The sequence below is a fragment of the Lepisma saccharinum genome, chromosome 2, assembly GCF_977018435.1.
Source record: "Lepisma saccharinum chromosome 2, izLepSacc3.1, whole genome shotgun sequence".
NCBI lineage: Eukaryota > Metazoa > Arthropoda > Insecta > Zygentoma > Lepismatidae > Lepisma > Lepisma saccharinum.
In genome coordinates, this window is record NC_139230.1 from 77370400 (window position 1) to 77392147 (window position 21748).

Sequence of the window (21748 nt, forward strand, 5' to 3'; positions counted from 1 at the left end):
GGTTATGTTATATATATATATATATATATCAGAGCGAGGCATCCGGTTATCGGGAGATGCGCCGATGACCAAGCAAAGTAATGAAAATAATGCATTTTGGATATTTTAGAGAAGTAAAAAAAAATAAGTAAGCATACTCGCATATTTGTGCGAAATAAGCCAAGCGACAGCATGAAACAGCTGGAAATACGCAAGAGATTCGCTAATCTTAGCGCATCGAAATGAAGCCCCAGTACTACCCCTCGCGCCGAACCCTCCCACCAAGTTTCCTATAGAAGGCAATTGTGTTAGAAGCCTCAGCTCATCGCAGAAGTGGTGCGAATCTCTCTGGTCTTTGCCGGTGCCGAGAACAGCCGAACGCTTCCGAACAGGTAGACCCTAAGACAAGGTACAACAACATCTACTTTTCCCCACTCTTGATGGTCTGGGCCATAACAGGCCATTTTTCAGCCCCCATCCCCACGCTTACAGCCACGGCAAGGTTTCTCTGGAGTCATCAAGATTCTTCCGAGTGTCCAGTGGCGTGCTCAAGGAGGGGTTGGCGAGGGTCATAATCCCTGCTTAGGATCAATAATTTTACAAAAAAAAAAAAGAACGTCAAATGCAGGAAAAGATGGCAAAATGAGGAATTCAGGAATGACTACTAAAAAGTACACGTAACCCTTCCCCCCTTCAAAAATCCTGGACACACCACTGCGAATGTCTGTTATGTCCACTTGTTAAGAGGAAAAGCACACATTGAACGATATGAAATCGCTTTGGATTATGAAAACAACATTTGACGGCGGACCATAAAAGTTCTTACCTTTAAACGTGACAATTGAACTGTTTTCATTTCAGTTTCGATCATATTTAATAATTCTCATGGTATGGGATAGAATTGTGCGTCTTTTGTAGTCGTAAGGTCTGTGATATGAGCTTTTACATTGAATTGGCAACATAGGCGTGCGCACGGGGGGGGGGGGGAAGGGAGGGCAATTCCCTAACTAATAAGGACGTTCGCAGGTTCTTTTCCACGGAGGGACGAGCAAGCTATTTTTCCATGGGTATATTACCCCGACAATAGTGTTGCCCCCTCAAAAAAGACCACTTCAATTTGAAATTATGACATTAATGTAAATTACTATGACTGAAATAATATTATAATGTGAAATATATACTTTTAGGTTCACATTCGATTTCTAAGGCGGAGGTGTGGCCATCGTTTGCTCCCCCCTTCTAGACGTCTATGTCCTTACATTAATATACTTTCACCAAGAAATTTAGTGTAGAGGAATCTTCAAGTAGGCGTTTTAAGTCCACTTTATGCACAATAAGGATAATCGGGACTGAACCTAGAGTTTAAAGTGGGATCCAAACTACTATATGCCTCCTCCGGGTATCAAAACCGGGACCCTTTGATTACAAGGTGACGACGCTACCACTGCGCCATCGGGGAGGCCTTGTAGAGGAATCTCATCGCCGCTATTACGATATTACCTAGGTATACTCTTATTGCCAATTACCAACCTTGGACGGAAATAAATTCTAAAGGCAAGGGGGCATACCTTGAGGTAAAAGAGAGCAAGCAAATATACCAGAGACGTGAACTGAGGAATAGCTAGTCTAGCAGAGATAGATCAATCAATCTCACGTCTCTAATTATTTTCAAATCACGATATTTATTGTCTTGAAAAATATCATAAATATCCTACATTTTGAGTGTCGCCTAATATTAATTAGGAAAATACGTAACAGAAAAATTCATGCAATTTCCTAGTCTATGGACTGCGCTTCCAAACTCAATGGTGAAATTTATTTTGATTCAATCATTGCACAAGAAGAATAAAGTTTGTCCTGCCATTAAACAAATGGGAAAACGTAAGCAATTAATGAACAAAGTCTTGGGACCACTTTCTGATAACGTCACTGTTCAATGCCTGAGCAGAATTTCTTGCCTTAGGGTTTATACTGATGGAACGAGGTGTTGCCCATTCTTATTCAATATTCAATATAATTTGATTGTAAAGTAGGGGTATAGAGAACAAAATTTTTCAGGGTGTCTGCCAGTCAAGAAAGCCATGGTAGTCAAGAAAAAGTGAAGAAATCAACAAGTAGGTCAAGATGTCAATAAAAAGGCAATAAATTATTCTTGTGGTCAAGAATTTTTGCTATCATAATGACTGATTGGTTGATTTTGTTTATTTTACTTCACTTTTTTCTGTCCCTTTGGCTAATCGCGAAGATGAGGATGAATGGTGGTAAGATGAGATGGATGAAGGGATAGTCACAAACGTATAGGGACAACCAACACAAGCCCCACGTAAGATTATACTGGCTGTGAGTCCAGACGCCATAGCCTCGCTTGTCTGCCAAAAACACTTCAGGATGCATTAATAAGAGAAAGCAGATCTAATTCTCTTCTTAAATTCAGCTTCCGTTTTCATCTTAACTGGCTCTTTGGTAGGGTCTTTCATTAAATAAATATTTATTTTCTTAATTACTAATTTTCAACTTTACCTAAGTAGGGGTCGAATAAATAAACATTAAGAAAATCGGAAAAAAGGTATAGAAAAGTCCAGAAAAAGTCAAGAATTCTGGATGTGTTATTTTGGTAGACACCCTGGACACTACTCAAGATGAAACTTCTCGAACCATTTTCAATTACGGTAAGTGCTGAATATTTGTTTGCCATTACAGGTCATAATTCAAATGTTGAGAGAGTACTTTCATTACCATCAGCACAACAGACTAACGAAAGAAATTATTTTTTCATGAAGTCTGTAAAATGTTTGTTTGGTACTGGTCCCTATAATTTCAAAGAGTTTGACTGTCCACTCTAAATATAGTTTGGCTAAACCTGAAATTTTGATAAAAATTGTCTCCTCTGAGAAGTACCGCTTAAATCATGTAGTGAGAGGTGCATTGATTAGTATGATTGCAAATTTTGAAATTTTGCATTTAAAAATTCATTAAGAATTCATTTCTTTTAAAACTGAAAAGCGTCACTTTTCAACTACTTTCTAAAGTGTTCTATAGAAATATGTATTATTTTTTGAGAATGTTTTGTGTCCTACATTTTGACTTAATGTCCTACATTTTGGGACAGCATGTCCTACATTTCCCTTACAGCGATCTGGTAACCCTATGAAAGTAGAAATGCTGTATCACCTATCCATTTCCCTGGATTTTCATTTTTTGTTTTTAATAAAAATTTAATTCCCTATGTAATAATACTTCGAAATTTGAAATTATTTTTGTTTGTTTGTTCATGAAATAAGATTTAAATATATAAGTGAATAACTATGAAATATAAAAAATAAAAAAAATATATTGGACCGATTTTGACTGTTCAATGAAGAAATTTCATGCAAAAAAAGGAAAAAACACATTTTTACTCACATTTTCAAAATTTCTTTCTTGAACTCTGCCGTTTGTAACTGCCACCAGAAACCTCTTCCTTGAGGTTCCAACAGTAGTCTGCTAACATGTTCTGTACCAATTTTCCTGCATATCGTTTCTCCATGACAGAAATATCCTGGTGAAATCTCTCGCTGCATTCGTCACTAACCGTGCCCAAGTTAGGGGGGGGGGGGAAAGTCCAAGTGCGAATGTAAAAAGTGAATTTTCAAGGACATATTGCACCCATGCGCAGATAACACTTCAACAACTTCTTAACAAGTTCCTTGTAGTTGTCAGCTTTCACATTTCCAAGAAAATTACAGCATACTTGTCTGAAAGCTAACCATGCGCATTTCTCTTTTTCTGTTAGCAATTCCACAAAGTTGTCATCATGAATGATCTCACGGATTTGCGGCCCAATAAATATGCCTTCTTTTAAGTTACTATCACTGAGATTAGGAAATGTTTTTCTCAAGTACCCAAAACCCTCACCATATTTATCCAAAGCCTCAACAAAATTATTCATTAGCCCTAACTTTATATGCAACAGTGGTAACAAAATCTTGTCTTTCTCAAGTAGAGGGTGATTCCTAACACCCATCTCTCCAGGAATTAATTTTTTTCGTATCCACAATGTTGTAATGTTTATCTTTTGCCCGGTTGTCCCATTTGCAAAGAAAGCAACAAAATTTTGCAAACCCAGACTGCATGCCTAACAATATACCAATCATTTTGAGGTCTCCACATATCTGCCAACCATATTTTTCATAATTTATCACTTTTAATATTTTCATATGTTTCCTTCATGGTGGAAGAATAGACAAGAAGTACTGATGGGTATAGATTCCCATTTTGCAACAATACTACTTTTAAACTATTCATAGATTAATCTAAAAATAATCTCCACTCGTTCGGGTTGTGACTCCTTAAAAGTTCTTGCAGAAGGCCTTCTACATCAATGCAGTAAGTTAACTCATTACTAACAGGAAAAAAATGTGTCAGTGATTGTTGGCGTTTCCGATATGTCATCTTAACACCATCTTGTAATAAATTCCACCCTCGGAGACGAGAACCTAATCATTCCGCTTGAACTTTAGATAGGTTGAAGTCTCTGACTAGATCATTTAGTTCGGATTTGGAAATAATGTGAGGTATATTTGGATCAGGAAAATTTGGATCGGTGTTTGAATATGAGGGTCCAGGTTCGTCATCTGGAGAAACACTGCTTGGTTCTGTTTCATCCACTCTCCATTCTTTAGGAGGCTTAAAAGTTGGTATAAAATCATGACTCATAGGTTTTTTGGCTGAAGGAACATCAGGATAAAATATAGAATGTTTTGATTTAGAACTATATCCCACTATATTTGTTAAACAGAAGTAACAATTCGTAGTATGATCTTTCTGTTCTGTCCATATTACAGGGTTTTCGAAGGGCATTGATTTGTGAGTACCATTAAGCCAACCACGTAAAGTTCGCGAACAATTACAACAAATTTTACCTGGTGCCCAGCTTTTTCACTCGTCTACTTTACTTCCAAAATACAACTCACATGCTTTTTTCACTATAGGAGTGATAGTATTTCTCTGTGACTTCGGAGTAAATTCCCCTCAAACATAACAAAACAAGTTCGGGTTATTCACACATTTACGTGACATGGCGAACTCATTAATTGAGTTATAACATATAGCTTAAAAAACAATTATGAATGCTCTGATCGTTTTGTTAAAATACAACTTACACTTCACTTCACTATACACAATATTACATTCACAATTTTACGAACATACACAAACATAAAATATGGCTACTCGTGAAGGCTACTCGCGAAGTTATCGGAAAGGAAGTTAAGACTCGACTAACCCACAAAAGAACAAATTTTAACAGAGAAACAGGAAATTACTCTACTGCCAGATGTTTCCTCCAAGAAATATTAAGTGCCAGTCATAAACACACAAGGTCGCTAAAAGGTTCTTATCCATTTGCTAGGAACCAAACTTTAAGCCGGATGCGGAGCAGGGTGCGGAGACCTGAAACCATAAAACTATAAAATGTGGGTGTTCTGCAAAAAAATTAGGTGATACAGGAAAACTGATGCTATATTCGTTATCAGCACAATATGAATACATAAAGATCACTTAGTTTTATTTAAAGGTGTATTTCATTGTTTATCAGTGTAATTTGGCCTCCAATAAAAAAATGGTAAGTTAAACAGTCATAAATACGGATGTTTTAATTTGGGCAAGAAAATACGCGTTCTAATTGTTGTTGTTGGTTTGGTTTGGTTTATTTTACTTCACCTTTCTGCCACATTTGGTTATCGCGAAAATGAGGATGAGTGATGATATAATGAAATTGATGAAGGGACCTCGCAAAAACAATTCAGGCCGGGATTCGAACCCGTTACGAGCACGTATTCTTGTTCCTATATGTTATACGAGTACTCTGCAGTGAATGATGAAATAATTTGGAATGAACTCAAAAAGCCAAATGAATATCATTTAAGAAAATAGAAAAAAGTGTGTCTTGTTACCTGTTTATCTCCTCTAATATATTGAATTTTTGCCACCTCCCATCGCTTTTTCTAGCGGTATAGATTTAATAGCGATAAGTAGCTAATCAGCTTATGGAAGTCACAAAGGACAATCATAAACAGAGAACTATGGACTACTGATTTCACCGTGCCCTGCATATGCACTGCAAGGAAATTATTTGTATTTTCACCCCTTTCTTTAGCATTGCTTTTCCATCACTTTGCCTAAATTCTGCCATGACTTTGAACGTTGATTAAATTAAACGGATGAAGAGTGGTTACAAAGGAACACTCATGCACAGGCCAGGGCTCGAGCCCGAATCCTTCAGTAACGAGATCGTGAGATGTAGAAATTAGGGAAATCAAGCAATGCAATTTTTTTTGGAAAAACGTTAATCATATACAAATATGGAGTTTCAAAAATCCAATTGAAATTTACGTACCACTGAGTAAATACGCAGTTTGCTTTACCGATACTCACGTATGAATCATTGCATGCCAAATCAACACAGCCTCCAACCTGACCATCTCCGATTTTCATGAAATTTGGGGAGTTGAAACTATGCATGGAAATTACTAACTATGAAAACTTTTAGTCTCGTGCGTCTTGTAATTGATAAATTATTCAAGATCAAAGTTAGCAGAAATTGCCCTTTTTGAGCCCGCTTAGCTATAGTCAATGTGCTGTAACTCCGCCACTATTTCGCCTAGATAGCTCAAATTAAGCTTATTGTACAGGGAATTGCACAAGCTTTCCAGTGATATATAACAAGTCCACCTTTCGATAAAAAATATAATTTTGTCACGTGACCTTGACTTTGACCTTGAATATCTCAAAACATGTCATCACCAAAAATCGTGAAAAAAATATATTTGGTCCCTCATGCCATACTCTAAAACATATCAAAAAATCATTCTGGGACTGTAATGGGATCAGAAGATACAAAATAATATGTTTAACTATGTGACTGATAAAGCCTCATTACATGAACTATGACGAGTCAAAAGTCCTTTAACACCCTCTAGAAAATGTAAAGGAGTTATCCTGGTCATGAAAGAAATATGTTAGGCAAAGGGAGATCTCTAGCCGTGTGTGTCAAGCGCAGGTCCGGCATATTGTTGACCGCCATATTGAATTCAACGCAAACATTTCAACACACACCATACGAAGCACTTGATATCATTATTTTGAATGTTCAGGACAGCCTTCTTTGCCGCAATGGTAGGTGGTATGGGGACGTAGCTGGACACGGAGAGAGGCACAAACTTGTTAAGTTTGATACACAGTTCGTGAGGTTCAGAACACAGCAAACCTCCTGAGCCCACAGCTTGATGTTCCTCCTGCTTGGCCACCAGCTCCTCGGGAAACTTGTTGTAGATGACCTCTAGGTTGTCGACATCCGCCAGATGCAGCATCTTCGCCTTGGTGTTGTGGCAGAAGCTATAAATTTCATCAGACGGCTTCTTGTACTGGCAACGTAGCGATGCGTAGAATTTGGTGGAGTGCGTTGCAAGCACATCATTGAGGATGGAAATAATTTTGGCTTGCTCGTTCTCCAAAAAGCTACGCACGTCACATGAGCCCTCCGAAGTGAGGACAAAGTCCTTTAACAAACGCTCGAAAGCAGACTGTTTCGCTTTCGCCACAGGCTTGACACGTTTGGCGGATGGTGGCGAGTCGGCTTCCGCTTTCCTCTTGGTCGAGCTGGTCGACGGTTGTGGGACAGGTGATCCGACGACTTTGCATGTTGTTATATGCCTTTCAGATGACCAATAGTGATATGTTTACCGCACCTGGGACATGGTTCTGTAGCGGTCACATGCTTACCAGGTACACAGGTACGGCAGTGTCTTTCGAAATGTTTACTTGAAACACCAGTTTCACACATAGGGCAAATTTTCACAGATTGCATCTTGTTGAAAATATTTGTGGGTATGTTATTTTATTTGTAGAGTGTCACAAAGTAAATGCTTTACAATAAAAAAAACCTTCGAAGGCTAATTCGCAATAGTGAAAATATTTGTGGGGTATGTTATTTTATATATTTAGTGGAGTGTCACAAAAAAATGCTTTACAATAAAAACCTTGGAAGGATAATTTACGATAATGAAATATTTGTGGGGTATGTTATTTTATATATTTAGTGGAGTGTCACAAAATAAATACTTTACAATAAAAAAAACCTTGGAAGACTAATTCACGATGGTGCTGGTTTTGGGTATGTTATTTTATATATTTAGTGGAGTGTCACAAAATAAATACTTTGCAATAAAAAAATGGAAGGCTAATTCACGATGGTGCTGGTTTGGTGTATGTTATTTATGTATATGCTATTGTTGCTCCTTAATCAATCCTGTAAATAAATAATAAAAAATTATGTTTGTGGATAGAAAACACAAAAATATTATGTGTACATAATTCTATTTAAGTTTTTCTACCAAACAATCTCTTTTTAACCCTCAATCCTCTTGGCGTATGAAGTATAAATCATAATTTCAGAAAACAGAGTTACTTCCGGCCGCCATTTTTGAAATCATACCATAAGCATTATTTATGTTTATAGTATTCGTCGAGCAATAGTAGATAGAGCAAGAATCGTTTTCCTACAACCCATAGTTTATGAATTACAAAAATCTTAGAAATTACATCTTTGAAATCTTGATCTAAAATAACTCGGAAACAGCAAGCACTAGTCATTATCCCTCCAATAGGTTGTAGAGTACTTCTAAATTTTTTTATCGATGGCTATTAAAATTTTCGAATTAGGGTAAAAACTAAGCCAGCAAATCAAGTTTCTCAAAAAAATAAAAAATTGTCTGTATTTCCGAAACTTGAGGGGGTAGAATCGATTTCGTTTGCTAGTCGAATAGTTCTCGTCGACTCCTATCCAACAAACCTAAAATCATCATCCTAGCTCAATTAGTAGCCAAGAAAATCAATGTCTTGGAAAACGTCTTAAGATATTTGTCTTAAGAAAATTTTCTTGACAGACCGGAAGTAATATCTTGACAAACCGGAAGTCGACTTTCTTAAAGATTAGGATATTTGTCTTAAGATATTTTCCAAGACATTGATTTTCTTGATTCCTATGGGACCTAGAACCATGTGACTTTGGTTTATGTGTATACCATTGTTTTTCCTACATATTCACTCACCTTACAACCCACCCAAACAAAAAAAAAATTCAGCCCTGCGCGCATGCGCACATGTATAAATTTAAATATAGATGAGAAGCTACGCTCGAAATTAAAAAAAAATTATAACTTTTCTTCTCTCTGGTCAAGATTGCAAATAATTGCAGGAATAATACCATAATATTTTAGACTGTAGGTCCAGGTACCGAGCCAGACAACATATTTGCACTACAACACAAAAAAAAAATAGAATAAAAAAATTCATATCTGTGCATATGGGAACATAGGGAAGTCCAATACGTAGCTCCAACATAGTTGGCAATGTGCGATGTGATCAACACCAAGCATTTAATTTATATGTATGTATATTTAAGTTCCACAATATTTGTGTTGCAATCATGAATTTAAATTTTAATTAACTTTTCTATCCATCTCTCAATCTATATAGCCTGTTCATATTTGGCACAGTCATTGCGAGTCGGCCATTTTGTTTACGTAGCAAAAACAAAATCTCAAGCCACATCATCGCAATTTTTGCGAATGCTCGCTGTGACCAAAAGCATAATTGGATATAGTTGCCATTAATTAGAGGATTTTATTTAATTTTAGGTTTAATATCAATAAGCTTTTTTTCTTTTTTCGTGCATGAAAACTAAATATTTTAAATAATAACATTCGAATCACTATGTACTTCCACTAGATATCAAACACACAACTTTTCGATTACACCCTCTATTTTCTTGCCTTCCTATAACAATTTAACACATTTCGACCTTTTATTATCTTTTTTTAAATATGCCCCGCACACATATTTCCTACCAACAACGGCACACAGAAGAGAAAAATACTCCTGCTACCCAGATGCTGAAAAAGCAATATACAACTAGTTTTAAGTATTCACGAATAACATATAGCTCACAAATTCTTAAAAAAATAGTTACATTAAATTTTCAGCATGCTCCAAATAAATATAAAGCAGAGAGAGAGACATGAAACACACTCAAAAAACTTCTATATTCTCTCTTTTTGTATGTTTTGTGAGTATATTTTCTTCCACAATATATAAGGGCTGTTTGGTTTTTCAGAAAGTTACCTTCCATCCACAATCCCTTACGTCTGTTTGGTTTTTCAGAATCAACTCACAAAAGCAACGCCATATTTATAAATCAAAGCCAACCCATGCAATCTAAGAAACAAAGTTACTCACTTTTTGGAAATCCTGCTGAAATGTTCTTCACTGACGTTCAAAATAAAACAGAACTTTCCACACTAGAGCTTTTAGTTTTATCCGTTTTAGTGAGGTCGAGGAGTGATATGTTAGCTAACGCAACGTGGACCAATAGAAATCCGAGACAATTCGCTCTAGAAAATAGTCCCCTACATTCCAGCCACATTCTTTTTTTTTTGCGGTTTCCAAAGCTGTTAACTGGCGTCACTATTTCTCAACAATTGCCAGGGCTGATGTAAAAAAACTGCTGTAACCTACATAGCATCGTCTGTATTGAAACATGAACAAACAGATTTACACGTCAGTGAGGAATTCCATCTTTATTGTTTAGCTACTGAAAAACCAGGAAGTATAACTTTCGCTGTCCAAGGCCTACCTATTGTTCATTCTGTCACGTAACACAATATTTTTAGCACACAGGGGAACGAAATTGTAGTTTCTAGATGTCCTCAGAAAAATGATTTTCAAATACGATAACAGAGAGAGCACAGTCGCTTTCGATACCAAAAACTAATTGCTACAATACAATAAGTATATTTACAATTAATAGCAAAATATTAATATTTATTTTTCTTTATTAACAATATCTATGAATTTGTTTCGAACAAAAACATGTTATAGAAACATTGCCAGCCGTAAGTTCAAAATTGGACCCGTTCTTCCCCCAAATCGAATTACATACATACATGTGGAGGACAGAGGTATGCATGTTTCCGTCCGTGGCGTTACAAGAGAGAGAAGAGCCTGCTCCCAATATTGTTTAAGGTTTGGTTAGCATGCAATAGATCAGTATGCTAGAAAAGACAGAGGAGGAGGAGTAGGAGGAGAAGGGGGGAGATTAACACTGCACCACCACCACTATTGCCAGTTAGCATGTGTTAGATCTTAGTCATTTGTCACCAACTCTTCATCTTACTGCATACGTACCATCTTAGAAGGCTACAAAATATTACAGCATAGATCGTAGTCAGCGCTGTCAACTCCTATTTGTAGGTTAGCCTCACCTGTGAAAAATCATATAGCAAAATTTTTTAAAAAAACAAAAGGTTTGTGAAGCGACTAGTCAGTGTTGCCAACTCCTATTTGTAGGTTAGCTTCGCCTGTAAAATATCACATGGTGAAATTTTCGTGGGGTGGGTTGGCAACACTGCGGACCACTTGGTGACGCAGAAACGAGCTTATTAAACTACTGTCATTTCAATTTGTGACTTGTAGTTTGATTCAAAAATTGTATCATTATGCTATATTGTTTGCAGATTATAAAATCAGAATTAATGTGTGCATTCCGTTCTATACGTATATCTTTGATAAGAGGGAATTTATTTTGCCTGCAATACAATCCGTTGGATTTATTTTAACACATTCGTTGATTAATGATTCGAATGTCACTGAGTGAGTGAGTTGGTGTTTAAAAGTCCACTTTATTCAGAGTAAGGCTACTTGGGACTGGACCTACAGTTTGAAGTGGGATCCGAACAACTAAGTGCTTCCAACTGGAATCGAAACCCGGGACACCTTAAGAGCCCGTATCAGTGTCACTCGAAAAAACACTTGCTCTGTCGAAAGAAGCAGACAACAAGGTTCCCTGTCCGCTACTCTCCCCCCTAACTTTATCCGCGAGACTTATTTGTAAATTATTTAATTAATAAGGGAATAATCTCGAGTGTTGTACTTTAGTTTTTCTAGGAGAAAACATTCCAACAAAGAAATTCAACTTTTTTGGATGTGTAAATTTTTGTGGACAATTTTACTTACAGCACGATATGTTAGTGTAACTGTAATATAAGATGACCTTTGTGTAGATATACTGGCTGAAATGATGAAGACTGTACGAGGTTAATTCTATTTCCAAAGCATATGTTGTAAATGAATAAGAAATATATGTGTGCACCCGGTCGAGCGAAAAAATAATCCAAAACGCGTTACCCACTACATGCAGTACGAGTTGGAATTGGAAGATGCCATGGTGGGAATCGCCTATCCCGTAGAGGTCCCGGACATTCGAAAGTTTGAGGCTCGTGCGCGGTTGGCCATCATTGTTTATGGCCTCACTGAGAAAAATGAGGTGTACCCTCCGGGTGAGCGATGTAGACGACGATGGTGCGCAGGAAATTCACCTTCTGCTCATCAAGGACGAGACCCATCGCCATTACCGTTCCCTCTCCAGACTTGTTTCGATCCAACGGAGCAGTGATAGTCACCACGTCGAGGTGTGTCGCAGGTGCTTGTCAATGTTCGACGGACGGGATCAACGCAGTTACCAACATGTTCGAGGCTCCAACATCGCTGCCGAGAAGCTCGCTCGCCACAAGCTTTACTGCAGTAACAACGAGCCGAGGGTGGCAGTTTTGCCCAAAACTGGCACTGTGGAGCATTTCCACATGCACGGTGCCATGGTAGAGTACCCTGCTATCATCATCGCAGATTTCGAGGCCTTCCTCAAACCTATGTCCACATGCGATCCCAATCCCGAAGTTTCCTCTACTACCCCTTACCAACTCCACGAGGCCTCGAGTTTTGCTTATGTTATGGTGTGGCGAAACATACTTGTTGACCCCGAGCACTATGTGTATCGCGGTCCCGACGCAGTCAAACACTTTCTAGAGAGGATGGTTGTGGAAGCCAACGAGATAGGGAATTTCCTGTTGACCCCCAAGTCTATGGAATCGCTGTCTCCTGACGACAAAATCAAGCACGAGAAGGCTACTACGTGTTCTGTGTGCACCTGGAAGTTTAGCACCAACAACCGTAAAGTTCAACATCAGATCACTTCAACGGCAACTACATTGGTTCTTGGTGCAACCGGTGTAATTTGTTGGCCCGGGATCCGCGCTTCATCCCTGTGTTTTTCCACAATGGCTCGGGGTACGACTTCCACCATCTGGTGCCACATCTTGGGTACGACGAAATGCGAATCAACGTCCTGGCGCAGAACGAGGAGCGTTATATTAGCTTGAGCAAGTGGGTGCGAATCCCAGAATCAAGCTCCCGCATCAAACTTCGTTTCCTCGACTCCCTGAGGTTCCTCCCGACCAGCCTCGATGCCCTGGCGAAAAAGCTCAGCGACGAGCAAATGCTCATCACCTCTGCCATCTTTCCGAACTTGGACGCGGGTCTCTTCAGGCGTAAGGGGGTCTACCCCTACGAATACATCACCGACTCTACCAAGTTTGCGAAGAAGTCGCTGCCTACTCGAGCGAAGTTCTACAGCAAGCTGCGAGGCTCAGGCATCTCTGAGGACGACTACAACCATGCTCAGTGAATGTGGCGCGAGCTGGATTGCCAAAATCTTGGGAACTACCACGATGCCTACCTAAAACTCGATGTGACGCTCCTCGCTGATGTGATCCAGGCGTTTCGTGCAACTGCGAAGACCATCTACAAGCTGTACCGTGCATACTTCTACAGTCTTTCTGGACTGGCATGGTCGGCCATGCTCCTTGTTACAAAAGTCAGGCTTGAGCTTCTTTCGGACGTGGACATGATGCTGTTTGTAGAACGTGCCGTCCGGGGTGGAATGGTCCAGGTGTCGCAGCGACACTCGCACGTCAACAATCACCAATCAACAATCATGGCCACCGGTTACGACCGCTCCAAACCGTCCAGCTACATCATGTACACAGACGTCAACAACCTCTACGGACACTCCATGATGCTGTCACTCCCCTCCGGATGGTTCCTGTGGGTTGACCCCTCCAAATTTGACGTTGAAGATTTCTGCGATGTGGATTGCGGTTTTTTTGCCGAGGTGGACCTTGAGTTCTCCGAGAAGCTGCAGGATTTGTTCTGCGACCTTCCGCCAGTCCCGGAATTCAAATGCCCGCCTGGCTCGAAACAACCAAAGCTCGTCATGGACTTCAAGCCCAAAAAGCGTTATGTTCTTCACTACCGAAACCTCTGGTGGTTGATGGAGCGAGGGGTAACCGTCCGCACAGTACATCGAGTTCTTATGTTCGTGCATTCTCCATGGTTGATGCCTTACATCGAGCTCAACACCAAACATCGCACAGTCGCCACTTCTGATTTCGATCGCGATTTCTTCAAGTTAATGAACAACGCAGTGTTTGGGAAAACCATGGAGAATGTGCGAAATTATGTGGATGTAAGGCTAATATAAAAAAAAGCACAATGTTGCAAGCTTGTAGCAAGCCCGTTATTCAAGTCACGTACGATTTACAATGAGCAGCTTGCTCTGGTGCATATGAGGAAGAGCGCTGTGAGGCTTAACAAGCCAATCTATATTGGTGCCTCAGTATTAGACCAGAGCAAGCTGCGCATGTTTAAAATATATTATGGGGTACTACGCCAGCACTATAACAAGAATATCAGCCTACTCTACACGGACACAGATAGTTTGGTGTACCACGTTCGCACGGACGACGCATATAGGGATATAGCCACAGTACCAACTTTTGTGAACCTCTTTGACACGTCAGGCTATTCCCAGCCGAACCGATATAAAATCCTGGCTCGCAACAAGAAGGTGCCTGGCAAACTCAAAGATGAGAAGGACGGAGATGTAATTCTTGAGTTTGCCGGTCTTCGCGCCAAAGCCTATGCTATTCGGGCAGAGGGTTCCATCACAAAAAAAGCTAAGGGTGTGGGCAGGCAGGTCGTACAAGAGCACCTCAAGTTCGAGGATTACGTCGAGACTCTTCAAACTAGGACGCCAATTCTAGGAGTGGAGCAGCGCATCCAGAGTGTCGACCATGTGTTGACAACCAACAAGGTGAGAATGGTTGCCCTGGACGCACGCGACGACAAGAGGTGTGTTCTGAAATGTGGGATTCACACGCTCCCGTGGAGTCACTATCGTCTAAAAACTAGTAAGACACGCCCCAAATGTAGTAGTATGAAGTAGTAAATACAACCTTGGTGACAATGAAGTTCGACCAGAAAGGAATACGTGATTAAATGCACAGAGGCATAGGCGGTGGAATGGGTGACCCGCAGAAGTGACGCATGTGTGTAAGAGGAGGCGTGTGAGCAGGCAAGAATCGTGATCCCAGCATGTTGCACCCAAGGTCACGTAAAGAACGAAAACGGGGAACTCTACGCGTGACATTGAACTTCGACCAGGCACCAGACCCATACGGAAAATTCCAGATAATGGCGCATTCGACGGAAGCATGACGTCACGGACACGATAAGAGAGTCCGCCGTATATAAGCGCGTGCTGTGCACCGAGGAACCACAGTGCATCATCACCATGGCCAGGGGCAAACCTATTGACAACACCGTGAGGAGAAGAGTGCTGGAGTTGAAACGGGATGGACTCAGTGAACGGGAAATAGGGCGCCAACTGAACTTACCCAAGTCAACCGTCCACTGCATCATCAAACACCACCAAAATACGGGTACTACAGAGGCAGGTAAGGCCCCCGGTCGAAAACGCCTGCTGAGCGTGCGTGACATACGGATATTTAGGCGCTATATCCAGACCAATAATCATGTTTCTGTGGCCGAATTACGACTGTGGACTCGAGAACGCTTTCACATTGAAGTGTCAACCAGAACAATTCGCCGTTACCTACAGCAATGCGGTTACCGAGTGTACAAGGCGAAACGTAAACCCTTCCTCTCCATGTTGAACAAAGGCAATCGACTACGGTGGGCACGAATGTACCGGGGATGGACATTTCGGCAGTGGAACAGGGTTTTGTGGACGGACGAATCCATTTTCAATGTTGTGGACGGGAAAATACGGAAAACAGTCATTTGTCGGAAGGAGGAACAGAATGAAGCAAAATCTTATGCACGTCGGGTACAGAAACCTGCGTCAGTGATGGTATGGGGATGCATGACGGTATCTGGGGTTGGCCCACTACACGTCTGTGAGGGCATTGTGAATGCACACGCCTATACACGCATACTGGAGCGGCATCTTCCCAAAGTGCGAAGGCTCCTGTTCCACAGGCGGCGTCTCATCTTTCAACACGACAATGCCAGGCCTCATACAGCGCGGCTGACAAGAGAATGATTGACTCGCCTTCACGTGCGAACTCTGCCATGGCCACCATCGAGTCCCGACCTCTCGCCCATTGAGAATGTGTCGCGTGTTCTTAAGCGACGTGTGCAACAGAGGGGATTCACGACAGTGGTTGCTCTTATCGCCTGCCTGCAGGAGGAATGGCACCGCATCGATGTGGAATACCTTGAACGACTCGTCCGCAGCATGCCCCGACGCATTGCCACAGTTATTTGCCGACGGGGCGGCGTCACACCATGGTAAACAGGATCCCCTCTAACAGTGGTCGAACTTCAATGTCACGTGTAGATGGACGAAAACGTTTTATTTTGTGTGGACACCATACATTGCTGCGTTGCAGCGGAAATTTATGTTTTCCTTTGTTCCATGTAGCCTGCTGAATAAAATATGTGCAGCATATGCATGTGTTCTCCTTCTTTCACAACGCACTCCTATATTTGTGACTGGTCGAACTTCATTGTCACTAAGGTTGTAGTATGTAAGAAAAAAAAACTCATGTAACAGAAGTTCCAATTTAATATAGCCAAGATACTAGGACAATAGTGTTTATCTTCAAATGCAAACAGGTGGAGGTTTTGGATTTTTTTTAACAGAACTAACCCCCTCCCGTGTCCTACGGGACGAAAAAGAGGCACACGCAGGGCCGAAGAGGGAGTTTCTTCGTGCGCTCAAGTGTGATTATTTCTAAAATGCATCAAATTTTTTTTTTTTTTCATATTATCCACAAAAAATCTTCTCCACAAAAAGAACAGCATGGCACAATGTTTTGACAGGGGAGAGTGAAATCTTAATATTGTAAGAAGATGTTCCATGAAGTATGCTCAATTATCAACCTCCGCTCTTCGCAGTACATCCTGGACACTGTGTTGCACGTTAACAAAAAATCTAATGTTTGAACATACGGTCAGTATAATTTTTATAGAATTATGCGATTTTTTTTCTTGTACTTAAAACTGTTTGGTCACTCTTTCATTCTTGACATCATACACAAAAGTTTTCTCTGAAATATGGATGACGCTGCACAGGGTGTTGGCGGGCAAGGCATCGTGGAACTCACAGACAATCTTGATGTTGGTGCGATCGTTAACAACCACCTGCTTTCTCTTCGATGTGTCAATGACGAACATGGGTCTGCGAGCTATGAACTCATTGGGGTTGTAGTACACGTCCACATTGCCGGATGTCACTCTCTTGTAAGCTGTGTATGCCTCGTACAGTTTCAGGTAGTCGTTGTTTGCAATGTTCAGGTTGTAGTTCTCACGCGGGAATATCTTGTTCCTGCCATTTTTGAGGTAGATGTTCTTGATCTTGCAGTTGTCGAACTAGATCGAATCTTTTTCTTGGTTGCTGTCCTCCCCTGTCTGGAAGAGCACGACCACAAACTCTGGCATATCGTACCGGGTTCTGTTAAACTGTGTGGTCACGTCAAATTCAAAATGGTTGCCGGAAGCAGGTTTCTGCACGCACTGGTAACAGTAAAATTGGATGGGTACTTGGGGATTCTTTAAAATGTCTGCTTTGTACTTGAGAGCGTAGTTAGTTTCGTATTCCACTACGGGCATGCGCAGCTCCATGGACTGGATGATGCACTTGGCAGGATAGGGTAGTGTGTTGGGAAGTGCTTAACCGTCTGCACTCAAGGTGCTGTAACGCATCAGCGCATCGTTGTCGTTGGCGCTTCTGCGAAAAGTGACGCGCAAACCACCCTTCCACATAATCTCTGTGTAGTCGGAGAAGAAGCCAGGAAGCAGGCGAATGGGAAACAGTACTGTGTGACTTTGAGTTTTGATTTTTGTACCTGCTTCGAATCCCCCTACCTGGTAGTATGCTGCATCGGTCTTGGAGAGTTTCAATGTTCCCACAGCTGCAGAGGTAATCCCGGGGTAGTCAACCCTATCGATGACGGTGCCATGCTTTCTAACTTCCACCTGCGAGAATAGGTACGGCACAAAATTATCTACAAGTCTTAAATTTGCATTGGCAAGGAATGCTTCGCCGTTGTCTCTCTTCACAACATCAAACTTGATATACAAATCAGCTCTGTGAGGGTGAATAAACCCGTCCCAGACGTCCACGTCGTATTCTATCTCTCGATTCGCTTCGTTGAGGTTGGCAAACATTGGACGATTGGGTGGGAAGGACTGCAACTCGTAACTTTCGATTTGCTCCATAATGGTTATTTAGTATTATATGTTAATCTCCACGACGGCAGTGGTCGTGGCTCCTCCAAAATCAACCACCTCCCCCTTCTCGTTGGTAATTGCCAATTCTATGTTGTCTATGCGATTACGAGATACAGGAAAGTATATCGGTGGGGAGGGTGTGTAGATAATTGGCTCCATGAACTCAGAGTTTGGTTTGAAAGTAGCGATAATACCTGTCTGCTTGTGACTCCCTGGGATGTCGTCCGAGGATTTGGTGATTATACCTTCTGCCACATTACAATGTATGTTCAGAGTCTCGATGGCTAGAAATTTAGGAATGTTAGCACCGATGTGCTTGATGCCAGGTTCGAGCTTTGTATTGTTCTCGAATCCCAAAAGCTCTCCGATGGTACCCAAGTCTACGGTTTCCGTGGCAGACACTAGTTCCACCCTGTGAGTTACAGAATTTTGCGACAGCAGTACACTTCTTGGCAATTGAGCCTACAAGGTAGACAGGTTGTACTGGCCAGGGGTGATGCTGATTTTTTCGCTGCCAATTTTGATGGTATTGTTGTGTACCGTCACATTAGGTATCAGGTACATGCTGTAGAATGTACGAAGAGCAATAAATTTAGGATAGATCATATCGTCATGCAATGCGAGTTTCAGAAGCGAAGTCTCGCTTGTGAGATGAAATACTCCCATAGTGCTTTAGGTGCCACAATGCTTTCTGGAAATCCTCGATTGTTGGGTTATTTAATTGCGAGAGGAAGACAAGCTTGGAAACGCAGAGATGGCCACAGTTCACATCGCTGAAACCCTGAATGCGTTAGTCATTGTAGTAGAGGTTGACAACACTGAGATACTTTACCAACCCAGCAGGTGGTATTCCTCCGAATGAATCGAAAACAAATGCTTTGTTGTTGTTGGCTTTGAGGTAGCATATCCAATGTGTACCTGGATTTTTGTAACTGTCTAGGTTAACCACACCACACTCTTTTTTCTTCACAACAGAAGGTATAGAATCAGACATGAAAACGCCCCTGAAGTGCTTGATCCCCAACGATTTGATCAAAGATTCAATATCGAAGTTGGACAAGGGCTCTTCTTTTTTTAATACTTTTTCAAAGCTTCGAGGTTGTTCATTCGCTTTTTGGTCACACCTTTCCCCTTCTTCTCCATAGCCAGGTTGTGGCGTTTCTGTTCTTCTAACTCGGCCTTGTTCTTTTTTGCATCGATGACGGTCTTGACAATGGCTGCACTGCCTCCTGCCAAGCACCCAAAGCTGCCAAGATAGCCGGTATGCTGAATATGAAACCTCAAGTCTTCTGCTGCTTTCGCGAACCTTGTAACCTCTTCAACTGAGGAATGCTAAGCAGCAATTTCATTCCATGACCTTTTGCCAAGCAGGAATGTTTCTTCTCGAGCTGCTTTTTGGTGAGCATTCCATCTAATGTTCCGAGAGACTTGAGGTTTGCGTAGGGTATTTGGTAAACAACACCTTTGGGCTTCCTGGTGATAGTATGTTATTTATATATCGTGAAAGGGTAAGAAAAAATCTCTGCTTTGCCCCTAATGCAATGAAGTGATGATAGGTTGGTTATACAAGTTGCTTTTCTTTCACAAGGGTTATTTAGTTACAATCCCCACCCTAATTTTTTGTTTTGGGTTCATGCCGAAGGTCGTACCCAATGCGGCAACCCGTTCACCTAGCATCTCTGCTGACGATTCTCCCGTAAGCCGCATGCTCCAACTTTCTGTCAGCATCATGACGTGCGTCAAGATCGGTGTGAGCATTGTAGGCAATGTCGTGGTCCTGGCATGCTGCGTCCAGTCGGTTCACTCCCTTGTCTCCTTTTTCCAGTCGCTGTTCGAGTTTCGTACCCGGATCGCAGTACTGGTAACCTGACAGGTGCATCTCGAAGGTTAGCTTGTTGATAATATCGTTCACCAAACTTCGACCCTCGGCTACATTCCAGAATTTGGGAGGCAGGGTATTGATGATTTTGGTAAGGTAACCTATACCTTTATTGTCGTTGACAATGAAGTTGGCAAGCTTGGTGCTAACCATGTCCATGATGCCCACCTTCTCGTTGTGGAAATTGCGATTGCCTGCATTTTCTTCGCTTCGATAACCAGCAATCGATCTACAAGCTTCCTTTCATCGTCTACCCAAACAAGTTCCTTGGGCAAGGTGTTTTAGAGTTTGACACCGCTGCCAGTCTTGAGTTGGGTCCATATTGGCTTGATGAGGTTCCTGTACTTTTCTCCACTGCTAGATTTCACGCGAGTCTGTGTTGCATCGTTGTTTTGGTACAGGGCGTCCGTCATGATAAAAATTTCTGTGTAACTTTGGTAATCCTCGTCTGTATAATCTTTATGTTGCTTTTTGGTGATGAGCTTCCACAGTCCCACTGTGCTGGAATACCTAGTCCAGCTGTTCCTCTCGCCCAAATTAACTTTTACATCGTCGCCCTCGAACGTGACTTTTGACTTTCCAATCTTCCAAACCACACCCTCGTTATGTTCCATGGTCGGGTACAATCCGAATACCTCGTCTTTTTCGAATTTCCCGGTGCTTAGGTAATCCCTCGCCAACGGACCCAGCTCGACTAGCTTGTCCGAAGAGGTACTGCCTAGGGCCTGACGTCTCGGAGCCGGAGCAAGTTCGAACGGAGTAGTGTGAATGCTGGATATCGGTGTAGGTATGGTATAATTTCGAACAGTAAGTGGCACAAGCTTGTTGATTAACTCTTTGTTTTGCTCGGTGACATCTTTGATTTCTTTACCAAGTCCACTGAAGGCATCGATGATAAGTTTGGTCCTGACGCTTTTTCTCTTCGTAAATTCCACGATTCACGGCTTTCCAACCCTTAAACCGTTTTGCCAGGTAGCTACGCAGCTTCAGGTTGTCTACTGCAAGTTTGCGTTTCACTTTTTTTTGTATGTAGTTATTTATAATAGGTCAAGACGTTTCCTGTAACGTTGCAACGTTTAGAAAATTATTAATTTTGTTTCTGTATTTTCCGTTATTGGGTTTCCTCGTCATGTCTATTGCGACAAATCCGAAGTCATCTTGGTTCCAGCATGAAGAGCAAAATTTGGAAAACTGATTGTAGTTTATGTCCCCACCTACATAATCATCGTAAGCGTGTTTTAAATTGGTGTAGTCTTGACGAAACAAAAAATGAAATTAGCATTGTCTCGGAGTAGCTGCTTGGGGATTTTGGAAAAAGTCTGAGCAAGGTAGAAGCAGTCCATGCCTCTGTGCCGACCCTGAGTAAAAAAATTGCGAATTTCGTTCTGGTTCGCCAGGATCACATCGTCAAAAACCACCACC